The sequence below is a fragment of the Lepisosteus platostomus genome, chromosome 5 (assembly GCF_059453375.1).
Source record: "Lepisosteus platostomus isolate fLepPlt1 chromosome 5, fLepPlt1.hap1, whole genome shotgun sequence".
NCBI classification, from domain to species: Eukaryota; Metazoa; Chordata; class Actinopteri; order Semionotiformes; family Lepisosteidae; genus Lepisosteus; species Lepisosteus platostomus.
Window position 1 is genome coordinate 51,553,041 of NC_142615.1, and position 22,218 is coordinate 51,575,258.

Sequence of the window (22,218 nt, forward strand, 5' to 3'; positions counted from 1 at the left end):
TGCATTACACCTGTTTTCAAGTCCTTGCACTGGTTACCTATCAGATTTCGAGTCAACTTCAAAATCCTTATCCTCCTTATATACTGTCCTACAACTGTTATTATTGATCACCGAATTATTGTACTTGACATGACTTCATTCAGCCTTTCCTGAACGTCTATGACAGGCAGAGAGAGTGCTGTTTCTGGTGCGATCTTTTGCAGCTGACATTTCACTGTTTTAAACGAACAAGAAATTAGATTGCTCATAAATCACTTATTCTATATAAACACAGTGTAATTGTCCTCCGAAAATCCTCTTTTTCTTGTTCGTTTTAGAGACCTTGATCCAAACTGATTTTAGATGTCAGAAAGGATTTATTTTCTCTGTATTTCCTACATTGCTTTGTCGAGATTTTAACTTTATATCTAACTTTATATCTAGGCTCAGATTTCAACTATAAATCGTACAGTAATTAATAGCAGTAAATACTGATGTTTTGCGCCCTCTTACCACAAAAATATATGTTTTGTAGTTGGGATTAACTTTATTTCGTACGCGTAGCTACTCCGATTCGGATATCGAACAGTTAAAGATGGCGGCAAATCAGACACCCAGAGAGAGGGGGGGGCGTCTTCTCGCCTCCATAACTAAAATGCCAAATAGGAGTGGCTTAAGCGACATACACAGTCGTGTAACTGACAGTTTGAGGTAGCCTATCGTGTAAATTTCGCTTTGTTGCTGATAGGTTAAGCTTTCGAAACTCTGCCCCAAAGTCATGTGACTGATTTTTCGCCCTGTTTCGTTGGTTAAACGCAATGATCACAAGCACCACCATGGTAACTGGGATGTGTAGTTTTTAATTCCGTTTGAATTATAACTGTACGTACTGTATTCATATTTGGCCAGGGCTTTAAAGAGAAGGCCCGCCAAAAAATGTCGGTGCCGTCGTCTCCGCTTTAAAGGTACCCCCGTGCTGGAAGAATTTGACCTCAGAACATTTGCCCAGCGTAGTTATAGTGGACATAAAAACAAGAGTTCGCTGGCATTATATCCTAGAAGACACAGACCGGCGCCAGACCGGTAAATGCTTGATGAACTAGGGATTGGACAGTTTCCAAGTGCTTGTACAATCGATGGAAATGTTCAAATAAACGTGCAAAAGAAATAAACAAAATAATCATTTATTTCTTTATCATATTGGCTAGCTAATGTCCTCTCTTTGCTAGTTAGTGGCTGTGTTTCTGCGTTGGGTAGCAATGGGTGACTGTTCTCAGGCGGAAGATGTAATCAGCTTAATTTTCGTGTTAAATAATTTTTAAAAATTAAAATTCATTCTATACAGCAATCACATATTTGGGTACCGTTTCATAAAACTTTCATGCTTAAGATGTTTAGGGAGAAATGGAAGACTGGTGTGTATTTTTTCTTTAAACTATCAAGAGCAGCCATACACAGTACAGTTTATGTACATACAGTAATGTTTATGTTCCTAAATTAATATTGTTTATGACCTTCAGATGCGTTATGCGCCTCTTCTTTTTATGCTCAGCTACTAAAATTTCCCTTTAGTGGTAAAATTCCATATAAATATTCAAAACTAAGCAGATTGAAATGTGCACAGTAAAGACATTAAATGATTAAATCTTTTCACTACCAACCAATGCACCACGAGTGCCCCTGTCGGTCATTTTGGCCAGCCAATCACTTGCCCTGCGGTGCCCTATGGTGCCCTGCAGGTTGGTTACTGTACCGCGAGTTTTTACCGCTCATTTTGAATGGCTGCATCTGTATCACAAGGTATAATAGTCGTCGTGCGTCCTCAGTTAAAATGTACAACAAAAGTACAACATTTATGGTTAAATCCATATTAAAATGAAGGTAAATATACCAAGATATTAAAATACAATTGTACAGTCCTAACTTAATAATGCCTGTGAAGATTTCCATCAAATCCGAACTGTAATTTTGAAATATTATAGCTGAGAATGAAAAGAGAGTACAAAGATCAAATTCAATGAGTGAAAATGCACCAGTAGTTCTCTAAAGTGAGTTTCTTCCCTGAAATGACTTGCTTGCGAAAGCACCAAGCAGCCTTGAACGGATCGCGGAATCAAATATACAGTACAGATGGATTCAGAGTGTGCTTTCCAACTTTTGTGCAACATTTACCTTTGATAGGGTGGAGTTGTCTTCACAATCTGGGTTAAATAAAAAGGAGTGACGTCAGCGTTAAACAGCTTTCCTTCTTGGAGAACAACGGTTGTGTTCCATATTTCTAATTATTTTGGTTTCAAGATCGCAATTTAGTGTGAAACATAAAAGCCAGCTGGATAAGCTTTATTAATTTCCCTCATGGGATCAATAAAGTATCTACAGCAGTGGTTCTCAAACTTTTTGGACCAAGTACCACCCCTAATCCAACCAAAGCATCCAAGTACCACCTACACCTCATAGTTCATTTTCAAAGTATATCGGAGTCAACTGATACTGATCAGGTTCTGCTGCTACTGAACCCGCAGTCTTCACCTTAAAGTTCAATTCCCCAAGCCTTTTGACCTTATATGTCCATCCCTTCTCGTCAAAACTCGTATTTTCACAGAGTACCCTTCAGAAATCGCAGTATAGAATGAAAAAACTCCAGTAGATCTCGGCCGCTGTTGGTGATTTTCCTTTAAAAATAAATGAATCTCTGGAAATTTTACGGAGTATCACTTTCACTGAGACCGAGAAGTGTTAAGCTGTACATGAGTCTTTGTGGTTCGGTTGTTAACCAAAAGGGTGGTGGTTTGAGCCCTCCCAGGGGTACTTAAGTTAAAAAAATAGGGAAAAAAAATCAGTGTTCCTGGATCTGTAATTGAGAACAACACCTGCACAAGAGCTGTGCAGGAAGAATAAAATGTGGTCTGGGATGAAGAGACTCTCTTCGGAAGAGCGGCGCTCTTCACAGGAGATTTTTTTTTGTGAAGTTGATTTGTCTCCTTTGGGAAATTCAAAGGTGCTGATAGCCGTGGCGCAAAGGTAGCATATCTGACTCCAGATCAGAAGGCTGCATGTTCAAATTACATTGAGGTCTGCTTTTCGTTTTTCAGGTTCTGCTCGTCCTAAACACAGAATTCACACCATGTAGTTGAGTTCTATCTGTACACCACATAGATAATCTAAACAAAATAGAGCCCTACTGGACATACAGTTAGGATCTCACACAGCGAATACCCTTAAACACAAGAGAGAAGGCACAGTTCACATCTGCGAAACATCACATCCGTCTTTAGAGACAGCTACATCAGAGAATGGAATCCCGGAAGTTTCAAATAACTTATTTTAATACAGGTTCAAGCAAACCTAAAAGTTAGGGAGTTTCCGGACACTTTTGTTTTATTAAAAAGTGTCTGAAGCCTGAAAATGTAATTTGAAAAAAAAAAACGCTATTGGACATTAGCAGGTACTTTTTGTAACGATTTGCTATTTCATGCTGAAAAACAAAGGAAACAGACCCAATGTTTGCTTTCAGGTGCGGTTCATTACATAATAGACATCTATTACTGAGGAGCTTGAATAAAATTTACACGAGCCAGGTAGAAGTCGAACCTACAATCTTATGATCCAAAATCAGATGCGTTATTTATTAAACTGCTGGTATTTCACATAACCGGAAATCCCCCATAGTGTGCTCACCGGGGTAAAGTTAGCTTGAAGTTCGAAAACGATTTTGGCACGCCTGTAGCGCTTTCACGAAACCTCTTAGAGTTGCGAGAATGCTTGTTTTGTGTATAAAATACATTGTGGATGCTTTCTCAGCCTTACTTTGTCGTTTTTATGACATTTTTTTGACCAAGCACGAATATTCTTTTGTCCATATCTTCGCGATGGAAGCACAGAACGCCGTCAAACCAAATGCATTTTAAAGACCACGACTTGTGGATATTTCCACACCCTTTACATCAAACTATCAGTGAGCTAATTATCTTTTTTAAAACCTCCGGTTTTTCATCGATGCGTAATTACGCACGAACTGGAACCCGGGGGACCGCTGTGTGCACACGTTCACAAAGCGAGAAATACTGTTCAATACGGCTTCATGCGAAAAACCCGTATATGACCATAGGAAGCAGAACAGCGCAGTCTCCCATTACCCAGACTGTAAGCACGGGAATAAAGCTTTGTTTGATTTCTGAAACCCTTCCTTTACGCCCTGTTTTCATTCAGGTAAGGGTCAACTATATTGAAAATACTACTGACAGCAGGAAGATTAAAATATTCTTTACTTAGCAGCTTATTAAAAACAGCTCCCATGATGTTCAAACCGATTTTTTACACAGAACACTGACACAGCTTTGTGTTCTGAATCTCTTTTTCTCTTGCTTTTATTTAATGTGGCACAATGCACTGGGATAGGGGTATTCTGTTCACAAACCAATAGCATTTGAACCACAGCACCCACAATGCTGCAGGTAAGTGTTTTGCACACTAAGCAGGTCATCTGACTATTCCCAGCTTTGTTTTGGGTTATGGAACCTTTATTTTTTTATGATTTTCTGAAGATAACACTACAGGTAACACACTGGGACGGGTGGGTCGTCTTCATGGCTCAATAGCATTTCAAATACAGCACCCACTCTGCTGAAACCAAGTGTTTTACACAGCAGACAGGCCCCCGGACCTCGTACAACCTTGCTGTGGCTGTGGCCCCTTTCTTTATTTTGTAATGAGTTTCTGAAGATAACACTACAGGTAATACACTGGGACGGGTGGGTCGTCTTCATGGCTCAATAGCATTTCAAATACAGCACCCACTCTGCTGAAACCAAGTGTTTTACACACCAGACAGGCCCCCAAACCTCATACAACCTTGCTGTGGCTGTGGCCCCTTTCTTTAATTTTTTATGATTTTCTGAAGATTACACTACAGGTAATACACTGGGACAGGTGGGTCATCTTCATGGCTCAATAGCATTTCAAATACAGCACCCACTCTGCTGAAACCAAGTGTTTTACACACCAGACAGGCCCCCAAACCTCATACAACCTTACTGTGGCTGTGGCCCCTTTCTTTATTTTGTAATGAGTTTCTGAAGATAACACTACAGGTAATACACTGGGACGGGTGGGTCGTCTTCATGGCTCAATAGCATTTCAAATATAGCACCCACTCTGCTGAAACCAAGTGTTTTACACAGCAGACAGGCCCCCGGACCTCGTACAACCTTGCTGTGGCTGTGGCCCCTTTCTTAAATTTTTTATGATTTTCTGAAGATTACACTACAGGTAATACACTGGGACAGGTGGGTCGTCTTCATGGCTCAATAGCATTTCAAATACAGCACCCACTCTGCTGAAACCAAGTGTTTTACACACCAGACAGGCCCCCGAACCTCGTACAACCTTGCTGTGGCTGTGGCCCCTTTCTTTAATTTTTTATGATTTTCTGAAGATTACACTACAGGTAATACACTGGGACAGGTGGGTCGTCTTCATGGCTCAATAGCATTTCAAATACAGCACCCACTCTGCTGAAACCAAGTGTTTAACACACCAGACAGGCCCCCGAACCTTGTACAACCTTGCTGTGGCTGTGGCCCCTTTCTTTATTTTGTAATGAGTTTCTGAAGATAACACTACAGGTAATACACTGGGTCAGGTGGGTCGACTTCATGGCTAAATAGCATTTCAAATACAACAGCCACACTGCTGAAACCAAGTGTTTTACACACCAGACAGCCCCCAGAACCTTATACAACCTTGCTGTGGTTGTGGCCCCTTTCTTTATTTTTTTATGAGTTTTTCAATATGGCACCATTAGACAGGCGGTACATGGGGATAGTACATCGTGCTCTTCACGAGTCAATAGCTCTTCAAGCACAACAGCCACAGTGCTGCAACCAGGTGTTTTACACACCAGACAGCTCCCCTAACCTTATACAACCTCGCTTTGAGTTGTTTAACATTTCTTTCAAATCACTTGGGTTCATCAATCATTTGATCATTTTTCAGCGTGGAATAAACCTATTACTTGTTCCTTGGAGATTACCATCTGCTGATAAGATATGATCGCTATATTGACCATATACAATTTCTTGCATAAGGAATTCATATTTTGCATACACCGATCCCCCCGGAGTCCCAAGTGATTCTGGTTTTGGAAAGCTAAAGGACAATGAGCTTCACGATACCAGGGGGACAGTGGGTGGTCAAGTCAACAATGGATCTTGTCAGATTATGATGTCAGTGCATTTAATAATGTTGTTGAACTCTCTTTAGCCCAAATACAGAGGAGCCCAGACCCAGAATGTTACACATACTGACAGAGAGTGATCTCATTATGTGTGTTTGGATTTTAACAACTATTTTTATTGTTTGCTAGAACCAAAACAATCTATGTTAGACATTTTCATCTTCAGCCAAAAATACAAACCTGTGTACGTAGTGTGGTGCAGGTTCTTGTCCCATCCTGCTCTTGGTCCAGGTTGGAGGGTTGCACCGATTCTGAGTCTTGTTAGCTGGTATGGATGGGTTTGGGGGTGTTGATACCAGAGTGGTCCAGGAGGGGGATTCAGGTGTCTCGGGGGCATTCTTGTTTTTCTATGAGTTCAGGTTGATTCTGTTGGTTCTGTCATGAATCTCCCTCACGCAGGCAAGCGCTCCCGCATTCCCTCGAGCTCTCCCCATACCAAACGTGCACATGTCAATCAGTCCTCTACTTAAACCCTCATCTGTCCCCCGGTCATTGCTCACGATTGAGATTCTCTCCCGGAGCTTACCTACTAACTACACCTTTGCCTTACTATGACTTCTCCCCTGGACCTCGACCCCGCTTTTCCGACAACCGCTTTAGCCACTCGATTTTGTACCTTCACCTGTTTTACGCTTTCTCGGATCCTGACCCCAGCCTGTCTCTTCGTTTACGCCTCTGCCTACCGACGCAACTTCTACGCCTTCCCGGACTCCGACCCCTGCCAGTCCCTCGACTACGCCTTCGCCTGTCGATTCTGTGCCTACGCCTGTACTACGCCTTCCCGGACTCGGGCCCCTGCCTGTTTACTCCGACTACGCCTGCGTCTCGCGCCAACCCTACCAAGGGCACCGCATTGGATCCCTATCCTCAGCAGTCAGCCCCTGCGTGACAGGTTCTGAGTGTCTTGGCTACATCCGTTTGTGTGTATAGATGAAAAAGCTATTGAAGAGCATCCCCACACCCCCCACCTGTCTCGGTGGAAGTTGCCATGTTCAAAAAATCCTAAAAAGATAATTAAAGTTGCACACAACAAAGCATGACTGTGAAAGGTCAGGAGGCCTGCCTAGTGAGCACAACACTTGATTACAGTCAAAAAAAACATTAAAAAATAAAGAAATGTTCCACAACTCAAAGCGAGGTTGTATAAGGTTAGGGAAAATGTCTGGTGTAAAACTCCTGGTTGCAGCACTGTGGCTGTTGTGCTTGAAGAGCTATTGACTCATGAATAGCACCCCCCAATCCCCATGTACCGCCTGTCTAATGGTGCCATATTGAAAAACTAAAATTCTTATTAAAAAAATAAATAAAGGGGCCACAACCACAGAAAGGTTGTATAAGTTTAGGGGACCTGTGTGGTGTGTAAAACACTTGGTTTCAGCAGTGTGGTTGTTGTATTTGAAATGCTATTGAGCCATGAAGACTACCCACCTATGGCACTATATTACCTGTAGTGTTATCTTCAGAAAATCATTACAAAATACAGAAATGGGCCACAGCCACAGCAAGGTTGTATGAGGTTCGGGGGCCTGTCTGGTGTGTAAAACACTTGGTTTCAGCAGTGTGGGTGCTGTATTTGAAATGCTATTGAGCCATGAAGAAGACCCACCTACCCCAGTGTGTTACCTGTAGTGTTATCTTCAGAAAATCATAAAAAAAGAAAGGTTCCATAACCCAAAACAAAGCTGTGAATAGTCAGAGGACCTGTTTAGTGCGCAAAACACTTGCAGCATTGTGGGTGCTGTGGTTTAAATGCTATTGGTTTGTGAACAGAATACCCCTATCCCAGTGCATTGTGCCATATTAAATAAAAGCATGAGAAAAAGAGATTCAGAATGCAAAGCTGTGTCAGTGTTCTGTGTAAAAAGTCGGTATGAACATCATGGGAGCTGTTTTTAATAAGCTGCTGAGTTAAGAATATTTTAATCTTCCTGCTGTCAGTAGTATTGTGAATATAGTTGACCCTTACCTGAATGAAAACAGGACGTAAAGGAAGGGTTTCAGAAATCAAACAAAGCTTTATTCCCGTGCTTACAGTCTGGGTAATGGGAGACTGCGCTGTTCTGCTTCCTATGGTCATATACGGGTTTTTCGCATGAAGCCATATTGAACAGTATTTCTCGCTTTGTGAACGTGTGCACACAGCGGTCCCCCGGGTTCCAGTTCGTGCGTAATTACGCATCGATGAAAAACCGGAGGTTTAAAAAAAGATAATTAGCTCACCGATAGTTTGATGTAAAGGCTGTGGAAATATCCACAAGTCGTGGTCTTTAAAATGCATTTGGTTTGAAGGCGTTCTGTGCTTCCATTGCGGAGATATGGACAAAAGAATATTCGTGCTTGGTCAAAAAAATGTCATAAAACCGAGAAAGTAAAGGCTGAGAAATCATCCACAATGTATTTTATACACAAAGCAAGTGTTTTTGTAACTCTAAGAGATTTCGTGAAAGCGCTACAGGCGTGCCAAAATCGTTTTCGAACTTCAAGCTAACTTTACCCCGGTTAAAAATGAGCGTTAAAAACCCGCGGTACAGTAATCAACCCGCAGGGCACCGGAGGGCACCGCGGTAAGTGATTGGCTGGCCAAAATGACCGACAGGGGCACTCGTGGTGCATTGGTTGGTAGTGAAAAGATTTAATCATTTAATGTCTTTACTGTGCACGTTTCAATCCGCTTAGTTTTGAATATTTATATGGAATTTTACCACTAAAGGGAAATTTTAGTAGCTGAGCATAAAAAGAAGAGGAGCATAACGCATCTGAAGGTCATAAACGATATTAATTTAGGAACATAAACATTACTGTATGTACATAAACTGTACTGTGTATGGCTGGTCTTGATAGTTTAAAGAAAAAATACACACCAGTCTTCCATTTCTCCCTAAACATTTTAAGCATGAAAGTTTTATGAAACGGTACCCAAATATGTGATTGCTGTATAGAATGAATTTTAATTTTTTAAAATTATTTAACACAAAAATTAAGCTGTTTACATCTTCCGCCTGAGAACAGTCACCCATTGCTACCCAACGCAGAAACACAGCCACTAACTAGCAAAGAGAGGACATTAGCTAGCCAATATGATAAAGAAATAAATGATTATTTTGTTTATTTCTTTTGCACGTTTATTTGAACATTTCCATCGATTGTACAAGCACTTGGAAACTGTCCAATCCCTAGTTCATCAAGCATTTACCGGTCTGGCGCCGGTCTGTGTCTTCTAGGATATAATGCCAGCGAACTCTTGTTTTTATGTCCACTATAACTACGCTGGGCAAACGTTCCGAGGTCAAATTCTTCCAGCACGGGGGTACCTTTAAAATGGAGACGAAGGCACCGAAATTTTTTGGCGCGCCTTCTCTTTAAAGCCCTGGCCAAATATGAAGACAGTACGTACTTCTCGTTATGGAGGCGAGAAGACGCCCCCCCCTCTCTCTGGGTGTCTGATTTGCCGCCATCTTTAACTGTTCGATATCCGAATCGGAGTAGCTACGCGTACGAAATAAAGTTAATCCCAACTACAAAACATATATTTTTGTGGTAAGAGGGCGCAAAACATCAGTATTTACTGCTATTAATTACTGTACGATTTATAGTTGAAATCTGAGCCTAGATATAAAGTTAGATATAAAGTTAAAATCTCGACAAAGCAATGTAGGAAATACAGAGAAAATAAATCCTTTCTGACATCTAAAATCAGTTTGGATCAAGGTCTCTAAAACGAACAAGAAAAAGAGGATTTTCGGAGGGCAATTACACTGTGTTTATATAGAATAACTGATTTATGAGCAATCTAATTTCTTGTTCGTTTAAAACAGTGAAATGTCAGCTGCAAAAGATCGCACCAGAAACAGCACTCTCTCTGCCTGTCATAGACGTTCAGGAAAGGCTGAATGAAGTCATGTCAAGTACAATAATTCGGTCATCAATAATAACAGTTGTAGGACAGTATATAAGGAGGATAAGGATTTTGAAGTTGACTCGAAATCTGATAGGTAACCAGTGCAAGGACTTGAAAACAGGTATAATGCATCCCTGATAGGATTCTTGCTGTCATATTCTGAACATATCGAAGATTGCTCAGTGTGGATTTAATTTCCCCAGTGAACAGGATGTGCATTTATTAATTCTAGAAAAAAAGCCTTTCTTGATTTCTCTAGTTCTTAGTTTCTCTAGTTCCCTTTAAAATAAACTATTATTCCACAATGCAGAGTATTACATGGCCAGTATTTACACATGATATTTGTGAGTTAAAGAAATTAACACAAGCAGCTTATGGAGATTTAAGTGTTGGCTGAGTTATTGCAGGATAAAAGACTAGAGATGTTGGCAAGAGGAAGATAATTTGGGGAAAGCTGAGGAATGCACTTATAACAGGAACACTTCCTAATGGGGTTAGGCATACTTTTGATGAAGATGAAGTTAACAGACTATATGTTTACATAGATACTGAAATAAGGATTGTATTTTAGATTATGTGTACTTGCTGGCATTGAACTGTGTGTTGGATGCACATGAATTGAAGGAATGGGCAAACATAGCTGATGCGGATCCACAGAGCCAGCATATTAAGATGTTTATAATTAGAGGCAATTTGTTTAAATAACTAGGTATGGATACTGATGTGCAAGAGAGGTGGAAAGGCTGTTTCCTTAAGCCAGCACTATAAGATATTTTATTCTCAGTGAGATGCTGCCATTTCATAGTGGGTTTCTATCACTTTGTATAGTTCCATCCACACAGTGCCTTTACTTCCATCCATTTCTAATCTCTTTATCCAGTACAGAGGATTTGGAGCCTATCCCAGTAAGCAACGGACACAAGGCAGAATACACCCTGGACATAGCGCCAGTCCATCACAGGACAGACAGACACAAACACACACACACCAGGGCCAGTTTTCCCATAAACCAATTAACTTACCAGTATGTTTTGGAGTGCGAGAGGGAGTCATATCACACATAAGGAGAAAAAACATGTAACCCAGAGAGAACATGTAAACCCCACACACACAGGATGGCAGGAATTGAACCTAGGACCCCACTGCTGCAAGACAGCAATGCTAACCACTTTGCCACCATTATAAATGGATGGATATCTTAGTTATCTTTCTAGTTCACAGGTTTGCATTCATAATTTAATTTTGAAAGCCATCAGGTACTACTGTTGTATTTATGAAAAAGAAACAAAACAAAAAACATACTAACAACTGTGCCATCCTACTCCTTAGTTAATACATTTTATTATTCATTAACAGTAAACATTGTTAGCAAAATATTTTGAATTATATTTAACCCTATTTTTTCTTTAGTTTTGTATTTAACTTATTATATGATAGTCAGACTTAATGTATATTTGAACAATGAAAATATATTTTTACAAGATGCGGGGGAAAGTGCAACAGCTTATTACAGTGCTAAATTTAATATTATTGATTGCTAATAGTTTATGCTAACACCTAACTTTCTTAATTAGATGTATTTAAAACAGTGAACTAAGTGTAACATAAAATTCAGAAATACAATCGAAAATAGTTTTGTGGTGTTTGTATGGATGAAACGTTTCTAAAATGTATAACGTAAAAAAATTAAAGATGATTAAAATCTGTAATCTTTCCACTTGTAATGTCATTAGACAGAACAACACGTTTCTGGTTTGTTTTAATTAGCTAGTATTAGTTAGTAGTTAGTAGTTTTAATTTAATTAGTATTGCAATTCGCACTGATTCCCTTGCGAAGATATGGACTTAAGAATATTCGTGCCTGGTCAAAAAATGGCATTAAGCACTTAAAATTAATATGGTTAATAATAGTAAACTGTAACATGCTGTAACAAGATCGGTTAAACTGCGAAGAAAATGCTTTCAGAGAAAATGTTTCAGGTGTGAAGAACATAGATCTCCAATGCAATTTCAACCAAACCTGTTCCCACACACCCTGCCCCCACTACCATTAGAATATACACAAAGCACTGAAATCTTTCGAGCTAATGATCAGGTGACCCGAGAGAGAGCGAGAGAAACACCAAGGGGTGCGGAACCAGGGAACTATTTACATGGAAAACGGGCGATCTCCCCAGACTGTCCGCCCGTTTCACTGTTACCTGGATACCTCTTTATTTAGAACTCACTAACACTGATTTTTAGTTTAGAAGGATTCAAGTAGGGTTTTAGATGAAAGGCAGCGACCTTAATCAAGCCCAAATCATAATTGAACCCATTCAGAGCCTACATTACATTTTAGCGTTTCATTCTGAGCAGAAGACCCTCACACCTGAAGAAGGCTTGCGTTTTCTCTCTTCTCTTTTAAGCATGTGTACAATGTGTAATACAATTACAATGTGTAATTACAATGCTGTAATACAATTTGAATCGTATGAGGGTGTATTATTAGGGGGAGGTGTCTTTCGCTGGAAATCTCGCCTTCTTCTACTTTAAGAGTACAACCCCCTCTCTGCCTGAGTGCTGGCTGTGACGAATTAAACCGGTTTCACAGGTTTCAATCACAGACCATGTGACATGGGAGTCAGGAAACTAACACACAGCGCCACCGGATTTGATAACGCTATAAAAACGCTATAAAATAATGTGACTAGGCACAGAACAAGTTTACAGCACAGTACAATAATAAATGCTGACCATGACTTTAGAAGCATAAATTGCCTTACACTCAATTTAAACACAAGCTGTCTTTAGCCCTCTAAGCTGGTTCATACAGAAATGTAGAGATCCAGGCTCAGAACACACAGCTTCATTAACGAATACATATGCAGGACAACTAGAGAAGACGTTTTACAGAGAATGGATTTTTAGAAACATCCCATCAGTGACATCACTGAAGTCAACTCCTAGGTACTGTAACTGTCGTGTGGATAGTTTCACAAGAATCAGACAAAGGTTTAAGCATCGCTTGTTCTAGATAAAACTGCAAAAAAAAACAACCCATAGTGTACTTCTTTGCGGCTCTGTTTGCCCAAATCATATATTCACAACGTGAAATTTAGAAAATAATATTACGTAACCAAAATCCGCAATATGGAAACAGAACCTGTGTAATTGTTGATAGATGATGTACTCGTAACATTTTTACAAGACGAACTACAACATTTAAAAAATGACTTGTATGTACTTGATATCTCTAATTAATCCACGGCGACATTGTTAAAGCAGAGTCCCAGTAAAACGAAACTAAAACGCCCTGGGCATACCGTTTCGCGCTTCTTATTAGTTGCTCAAAAGTAATTTGACCGTATGAAATGCGTAATATAAACCTAGAAACATATACGTGAGCAGTATTTACGTACTGTAGTATCGGTGTTAAGACATACCTCTCAAATACTGTAAATCAAGTTAAAAATATCTCAAGACCGATTCTGGTCATAATGAAACCATGTTTCGTGTATGTTTTCTTTAAAGTACCGAGACCAGCCATATACTGTATGTTTATCTTCCAAAATTAATATTGTTTATGGCCTTCACACGCGTTGCAGTATGCTCCTATTCTTTTTATGCTCAGCTACTAAGATTTCCCTTCAGTGGTAAAATTAGATTTGAATATTCAATACTTAAACGGGCACAGTTAAGACATTAAATATACATATACATACTGTATACAGTACAGTTTTCATACAGTAATATGTTTATGTTCCTAAATCAATCTCTTTTATGAGCATGTGAAAGGCATGGTGAATCGATTCTCAAAAATTACTGTACTTTGCATGATTGGAAACAAATGCGTGATTGCGAAATGCTGTGGTGTTACTTTTACAAAGACGGTCAATGAAAAAAAGAATGTTGACCAGGGCAATACTTTGAGTTTACACTTACAGCTTGTCCAAGGTCATTCATTATTAATACTATTAGTAATATCTTCGTTAAAGACTTTGATGGCCACAGCTCAAACATGAGAGGTTGAGCTTTATTAGCTCCAGCTTGCCGAAATTCCGGATACTATTATTTTGCTTGTCATATTATAGGAGAATTTACGGTAACTAGTGGTATTTACCGGTAACTCGCAGTATTTACCCGTAACTTGCGGTAGACTGCGTACAGCGTACCGGAAAATAATGCGGTATCGCCCACCCATTTTGAATGGCTGCATCTGTATGTCCCCCAGCTCTGAGCCCATTGGGCCTGCTGGTGTGACCAGAGCTGCAGCGTCGCCATGCTGGTGGGGGTCAGTTCGGCTTTTCTGTTGGAATGAACAGGGGGGTTACATGATGGTGCTGTCTGTGGTCTGGCTGTCCTGCTGGTCTGGATGAGGGGTGCGTAGTGTGGTGCAGGTTCTTGTCCCATCCTGCTCTTGGTCCAGGTTGGAGGGTTGCACCGATTCTGAGTCTTGTTAGCTGGTATGGATGGGTTTGGGGGTGTTGATACCAGAGTGGTCCAGGGGGGTGCAGGTGTCTCGGGGGCATTCTTGTTTTTCTATGAGTTCAGGTTGATTCTGTTGGTTTTGCCACGAATCTCCCTCACGCAGGCAAGCGCTCCCGCATTCCTACGAGCTCTCCCCGTACCAAACGTGCACGCGTCAATCAGGCCTCTGCTTAAACCTTCATCTGCCCCCCGGTCATTGCTCACGATTGAGATTCTCTCCAGGAGCTTACGTACTAACTACACCTTTGCCTTACTACGACTTCTCCCCTGGACCTCGACCCCGCTTTAGCCACTCGATTTTGTACCTTCGCCTGTTTTACGCTTTCTCGGATCCTGACCCCAGCCTGTCTCTTCGTTTACACCTCTGCCTTCTGAATCCAAACCGACGCAACTTCTACGCCTTCCCGGACTCCGACCCCTGCCAGTCCCTCGACTACGCCTTCGCCTGTCGATTCTGTGACTACGCCTGTGCTACGTGTGGAAGACCGAGTCAAAAGGTCAGGACAGTTGACTATGCGTGGGAAAGGTTTCTGTTCGCACCTAAGACCACTGTCTTAGGTGCAAACTAAAGCCTGTGATTCCTCACACCCATTCAACCAGAGAAAACTGAAACAGATTGTAGGATGCCAAATGGCAACCCCCTGTCCTGTTTGTTTGACTTCTGACACTGCCCCTTTCCCTGTATGTTCCTTTGATATGTTAAAGTATTGCCTACTTTTAATGTATAAAAAAGGAAAGTATAACTTCAGTCCAGTGAGCATGTCTTGAGTGCTAGGGGAAACCCTTTCTCTGTGATATGCTCCCCTTCAGCTGATTGTATTAAAGATCTCTGTTGACAATCTCCCAACCTGAGTGAAGACTGAGTTTTCTTTGAAATACGCCTTCCCGGACTCGGACCCCTGCCTGTTTACTCCGACTACGCCTGTGTCTCGCGCCAACCCTACCAAGGGCACCGCATTGGATCCCTATCCTCAGCAGTCAGCCCCTGCGTGACAGGTTCTGAGTGTCTTGGTTACATTCGTTTGTGTGTATAGATGAAAAAGCTATTGAAGAGCACCCCGACACCCCCCACCCATCTCGGTGGAAGTTGCCATGTTCAAAAAATCCTAAAAAGATAATTAAAGTTTCACACAACAAAGCATGACTGTGAAAGGTCAGGAGGCCTGCCTAATGGTGGTGCTGGCCCCACTAGCACCTCTTCCAGCAGCAACCTTAGTTTTTCCCAGGAGGTCTCCCATCCAGGTACTGACCAGGCTCACACCTGCTTCAGTACTGAAGGCTGCTGATTATGGCCAGCAGCCATATCACCCTGCAACTCACAACTGGTAACCCACTGAAGCTAAGCTGGTGTGCGCCTGGTCAGTACCTGGATGGTAGACCTCCTGGGAAAAACTAAGGTTCCTGCGGGAAGAGGTGCTAGTGGGGCCAGCAGGGGGCGCTCACCCTGCGGTCCATGTGCGTCCTAATGCCCCAGTATAGTGATGGGGACACTATACTGTAAACAGGCGCCTTCCTTCGAATGAGATGTAAAACTGAGGTCCTGACTCTCTGTGGTCATTAAAAATCCCATGGCGTTTCTTGAAAAGAGTAGGGGTGTAACCCCGGTGTCCTGGCCAAATTTCCCCCTTGGCCCTTACCAATCATGGCCTCCTAATAATCCCCATCTTTGAATTGGCTACATTTCTCTTCTCTCCTCCTCACTGATAGTGTTGAGTGTTCTGGTGCACTATGGCTGCTGTCGCATCATCCAGGTGGATGCTGCACATTGGTGGTGGTGGAGGGGAGTCCCCATTACCTGTAAAGCGCTTTGAGTGGAGTGTCCAGAAAAGCACTATATAAGTGTAAGCAATTATTATTATTATTATTATTAATGAGCACAACACTTGATTACAGTAAAAAAATCATTAAAAAATAAAGAAATGTTCCACAACTCAAAGCAAGCTTGTATAAGGTTAGTGGGCCTGTCTGATGTGTAAAACACCTGGTTGCAGCACTGTGGCTGTTGTGCTTGAAGAGCTATTGACTCGTGAATAGCACCCTCCTATCACCATGTACCGCCTGTCTAATGGTGCCATATTGAAAACATCATAAAAAAATAAAGAAAAGGGACACAGCCACAGCAAGATTGTATAAGGTTAGGGGGCTTGTCTGGTGTGTAAAACACCTGGTTGCAGCACTGTGGCTGTTATGCTTGAAGAGCTATTGACTCGTGAATACCACCCCCCTATCCCCATGTACCGGCTGTCTAATGGTGCCATATTGAAAAAATAATGACAAAATAAAAAAAGGGGCCGCAGCCACAGCAAGGTTGTATGAGGTTAGGGGGCCTGTCTGGTGTGTAAAACATATGGTTTCAGCAGTGTGGCTGTTGTATTTGAATTGCTATTGAGCCATGAAGCAGACCCACCTATCTCAATGTATTACCTGTAGTGTTACCTTCAGAAAATCATAAAAAAATAAAGAAAGGGGTCACAGCCACAGCAAGGTTGTATGAGGTTAGGGGGCCTGTCTGGTGTGTAAAATATATGGTTTCAGCAGTGTGGCTGTTGTATTTGAATTGCTATTGTAGCGGCAATGCTTGTTAATAAGACAGAATTAAGCGTTGGTATGCTGTCCTAAAGGAGGCCCCATCTCACCCTCCATCTCTGTGGTGCAGCCACAGAGAAAGTATTCATCCAGGCTGATTTAAGATGTTTTCTTTTGATAAGGAACAAGCTCCCAGACGGGGATGCAGTTAGCTAAGCCTGGCTATCATGATCAATGGTCATCCATTGGCGCCTATCAGTCTAGGGAGTGCCGAATGGACATCTGGACTGCATTCCTAAGTGTCAAGAGTAAGTGAATTATATCTCATCTTGACCAACCAATCAGGGACTGGCAGGGCGTGGTAATACCATGTGGGTCTCCAATGCCCGCCAAACTCTCAACCAATCAGCACACATCTGGGTCTTGGTCAAAAAGGGAGCGCAAGCTCAGATCGGGGCTCTCCTTGGCCATTTTCGCGCATCCTCAGAGACAATCACGTGACAACTGCTGTTGTCTGCAAAAGGACTTGGACTTTGTTCTAAGCGCGAGGCCGAGGATCCCGTACGTACTCAGAATTCTACCAACGTGAATGCTTCGCTTGATCAACGGCAGCCTACAGTTGGACCCTCGTTGACAACCTGAATAGCTTATTCAGAAGCAGCGCTGGACCGGGAACGAACCAGCTTCTTCCCGGGCAAAAGAGTGACTTGTGAGGACTCGCGGTCACACTCTGTGCATAGAGATTTTCTACTAGCCAGCCGGACTCCTGGTAGATCCCCTCAGAGCAACAACTGCCCTGCGCGCCGCAGTCAGATTCCTCCGCCCATCCTACTCCGAGCTGCACCTTGACTGGTTGGCCGGTAGACAGAGGACGCCGACACAACGCCCATTGGACAACCGCTGCAACAGAGGCTGCAACAGAGCCTGTCAGCTGGTTTGGTGTTCGTGGCGGGAGATTCCAAATCCATACACAGTGGATAAGTAAACCCCATGTTCTACATTGCGTCTCGAGAATTCAATTGTACCTCAACACAAGTTGTTATCAATTTAATTCATGAGTAATGTATTTACTTCCGAGTTTAGAGTAACAGTGGGTAATAACACTGGTTAGCGATTTGGTAACCGAACGATATATATTGACATATATTCTCTGTTGTGTATCTCTTTGTGTTTGCATCTCTTCGAGATTATATACCTTGTATATTGATAACCCTCACAGTAAGGTCTGCCGCTCGTATCCAGGCAGACTAGTATATCTTTGGTGCACAATTTATATTAATAATTGTATCTCATGTATCGAACCCGTGTGTGTGCGTTGTTAGTTGTTTGACGATTGATTTTCTAAAAGCTAGAACGAACAACCTCGTGATTACTGTTACAATTAATAATTGTAAACCCATCAAACCACTACACTATTGAGCCATGAAGAAGACCCACCTGTCCCAGTGTATTACCTGTAGTGTTACTTTCAGAAAATCATAAAAAAATAAAGAAAGAGGCCACAGCCACAGCAAGGTTGTATGAGTTAGGGGTCCTGTCTGGTATGTAAAACATATGGTTTCAGCAGTGTGGCTGTTGTATTTGAATTACTATTGAGCCATGAAAAAGACCCACCTATCCCAGTGTATACCTGTAGTGTTATCTACAGAAAATCATAAAAAATAAAGGTTCCACAACCCAACACAAAGCTGGGAAAAGTCAGAAGACCTGCTTAGTGTGCAAAACACTTACTTGCAGAATTGTGGGTGCTGTGATTTAAATGCTATTGGTTTGTGAACAGAATACCCCTATCCCAGTGCATTGTGCCATATTAAATAAAAGCACAAGAAAAAGAGATTCAGAACGAAAAGCTGTGTCAGTGTTCTGTGTAAAAAATCGGTTTGAACATCATGGGAGCTGTTTTTAATAAGCTGCTGAGTAAAGAATATTTTAATCTTCCTGCTGTCAGTAGTATTGTCAATATAGTTGACCCTTAACTGAATTAAAACAGGGCGTAAAGGAAGGGTTTCAGAAATCAAACAAAGCTTTATTTCTGTGCTTACAGTCTGGGTAATTGGAGACTGCACTGTTCTGCTTCCTATGGTCATATACAGGTTTTTCGCACGAAGCCGTATTGAACAGTGTTTCTCGCATTGTGAACGTCTGTACACAGTGGTCCTCCGGGTTCCAGTAAGTGCGTAATTATGCATCGATGAAAAACCGGAGGTTTAAAAAAAGATAATTAGCCCACTGATAGTTTGATGTAGAGGCTGTGGAAATATCCACAAGTCTTGGTCTTTAAAATGCATTTGGTTTGACGGCGTTCTGTGCTTCCATTGGGAAGATATGGACAAAAGAATATTCGTGCTCGGTCAAAAAAATGTCATAAAAACGAAAAAGTAAAGAAAGCATTCACAATGTATTTTATACACAAAGGAAGTATTCTCGCAACTCTAAGAGGTTTTGTGGTTTAATATTTTTTAATTGTTGAATCATATTTAAATGCTAAACAACTGAAGAGCATATCGTTGTAGACCAGGATGGCAGAGTGGTTAAGGCGTTGGACTTAAGATCCAATGGACAAATGTCCACGTGGGTTCAATCCCCACTCCTGGTAGTGTTATAATAAGTTTTAAGTGACAGAACACTTTGATGATTTACACTCTATTTAAATATGAATTTGCTAAATTTCAGTTCAGTTCTCTTCACTCCCACTCCCTGGCATAACTGAGCTCTCACTATCGCATACTGAAGGCTTTACATGCATTAGCTGTGATACAGCTCCCAATAAAGAAAGAATCAAACAGTTTGTTCTATTTCTCATGGTGATCCTCTTCTTGATCCAAATGAAATGGATCATTTAATATGATGCCTCGAGAAAAAAAAAGGAGTGAATTTCCGCCTGTAATGATTGATGCCCCATCAAACATTTTGTAACATCCCTGGAAGATTATACAGTAGAATCCTGGTTTGTGGCTTAAATTCAAGGTAAACAAGTCTAAGGAAACGAGTTGGAAACTTGATGTCGAACTGGAATTTAAGTACCCGGAATGTTTCACTACATTGGGCAATATGTGCCAGAGAGGAGTACTTTAAACCCCTTCGATAGCTCAGTTGGTAGTGCGGCTGACTGTATTAGAAACAGTTAGGAATCCTTAAGTCGCTGTTTCGACCCCAGCTCGAAGGAAGGTGCTTTTGTGAACTTTAATCAAATAGTTAAAATAGCGAATCTTTTTCACTCAGACGTTGATCAAAAGCTCAATAAACGATGAAGCAGAGGCTCTTGTTCCGAATTCAGCTAACATCTGGTTGTCTTGTTTTGGCCAAGATCTGATCTTTGAATTAAGGGAATACACTGTCTGATTTGTAATTCAAAAGTAGATACAAATGTCACTGTTTTCAAAGGATAGGTACTTAATTGGCTTTATGATTTGGTATTGATTTTGTATCATTATATTATTACGTTTGTGCTTTCTGTGTTTTTTATCGTATTGTGAACTTATTTTTTGCGATCCAAAGAGCCTCAGACCCACAGTCTAACAGTAACCAAACCAGAATGGATTCTGCTGGGAGCCGGACTGAGCTCATTCTCACTCCCTGTGCTGAAAACAGAATTATCTCTTCCCCAAACATCGTCTACAGCTGCTAGATATTGCTCTGCGTCCTACTGCTCCAGCAATTCCTTTGACCAAAGACAGATCACTTGTGCGCTTTTAAACTTCTTGCCACTACAGGCTCTTTGATGACTCATGCTGACTGTCCTGTGAATCCAAAAGAAAATGTTAAAGCTGATACATTTTCGATTGTAATTTGCATCTAACTACAACGTCCCTGGAAAAGAGATTTTATTCGTTGCGTGCAATCGCTATCTTTTACTTTACGTATGGTAGTGGAAATAGTTTTAAAAATGTTTTCTAAAGAAGATTGTATTGCCAGGACCTGCCTTTAGCACTCAGTAGCGATTACGCTGTTGATATAGATGGAGAAGAAATGTAAGATGAATTGATGATCTAAGCTAAAATATCCCTAACACGCCTCCTGTAACAGTGTTTGTATTCATAGCAAGTAATATTTTTTTTCAAACCCGAACGTTGCTTTTGCATTAAGTGTTATGTAACCATTAGCGGTTTTGGTAGCTTCTGAAGAGCGCACTTTTCCAAACTGAAGCCTATAAGAACATTATTCAAGACACACCATGGCCCAGAATGTGCATCGGGACAAGGATTAACATCAATTGAAAGTACTACCAAATAAAAGACTTGACGGAAAAATTAAAAGTGTAGGCAAGTATTAAAACAACACCATAACTTCTTGACTTCCAATCTCTTTCCTGGTTCAGGCCATGTAAAATGACATCAGTGGAGTCATGCCGCGGTTGTGAGTTCAAGCCTCACCTGGAGCATCCCGGTTTTCTGTCTTGACAGGTAAACAGTGTTTTGTGTTATTTGCTAAATGGAGAGAGGATTCTGTGTTAATTGTGCTCCTCCTGGGAGAGGTCAAGATGAGAAGTTCACGAGGCTGGTGGTAAGTATCCTGTCCAGGAATATCGGGGCTGTAGGGGGTGAGATCTATAGATGTAGTAAACACATCAGTGGAGACGGTGTGTCTGCTCTCTGTGAGAGAGCCGGGCGGAAAGAATAATCTGTGGTCGGGGAAGAAGAGACCCTCGTTGGAAGAGCGGCGCTCCTCACAGGAGAGAATGAAAAAAAATATTTTTCAGGGACACTGATTGTTCTCTTTGGGGGAATTAAAAGGAAGTGTGGTGAGCGACCTTGTGGCGCAACAGTAGCGCGTCTGACTCCAGATCAGAAGGTTGCATGTTCAAATCACGTCGAGGTCAGCTGATGAGTTTGCAGGTGCTGCTGGTGCTGAACCCGGAAATTACACCATGCAGTCTGGTTTTATCTGTACACCACATAGGTAATTGAACAAAGTAACAGCGCAGTACAGAACACCCAGTCAGGAGCTTATTCAGCGAATCATCATGAACATGACAAGAGAAAAGGCACACTGCACATCCGTGAAACATCACTGGCTTTAGAGACAGTGATATCAGAGAATGGAAGTTTCAGACCTCGTTTTTGTTACAGGTTCAAGCTGTAAAGTTAGGGAGTGTTTGGTCACTTTTGTA

General features: G+C 41.5%; 2 non-coding genes across 2 annotated transcripts; both read left to right on the forward strand.

Annotated features, from left to right (window-relative positions):
* Positions 1–19,621: 19,621 nt before the first annotated feature.
* On the forward strand, positions 19,622–19,704 carry trnal-uaa (transfer RNA leucine (anticodon UAA)). Its single transcript has one exon. It is a non-coding gene; the product is annotated as a tRNA-Leu (tRNA).
* A 2,151-nt stretch (positions 19,705–21,855) lies between these two features.
* trnaw-cca (transfer RNA tryptophan (anticodon CCA)) lies at positions 21,856–21,927 on the forward strand. Its single transcript has one exon. It is a non-coding gene; the product is annotated as a tRNA-Trp (tRNA).
* The last annotated feature ends 291 nt before the right edge of the window (positions 21,928–22,218 follow it).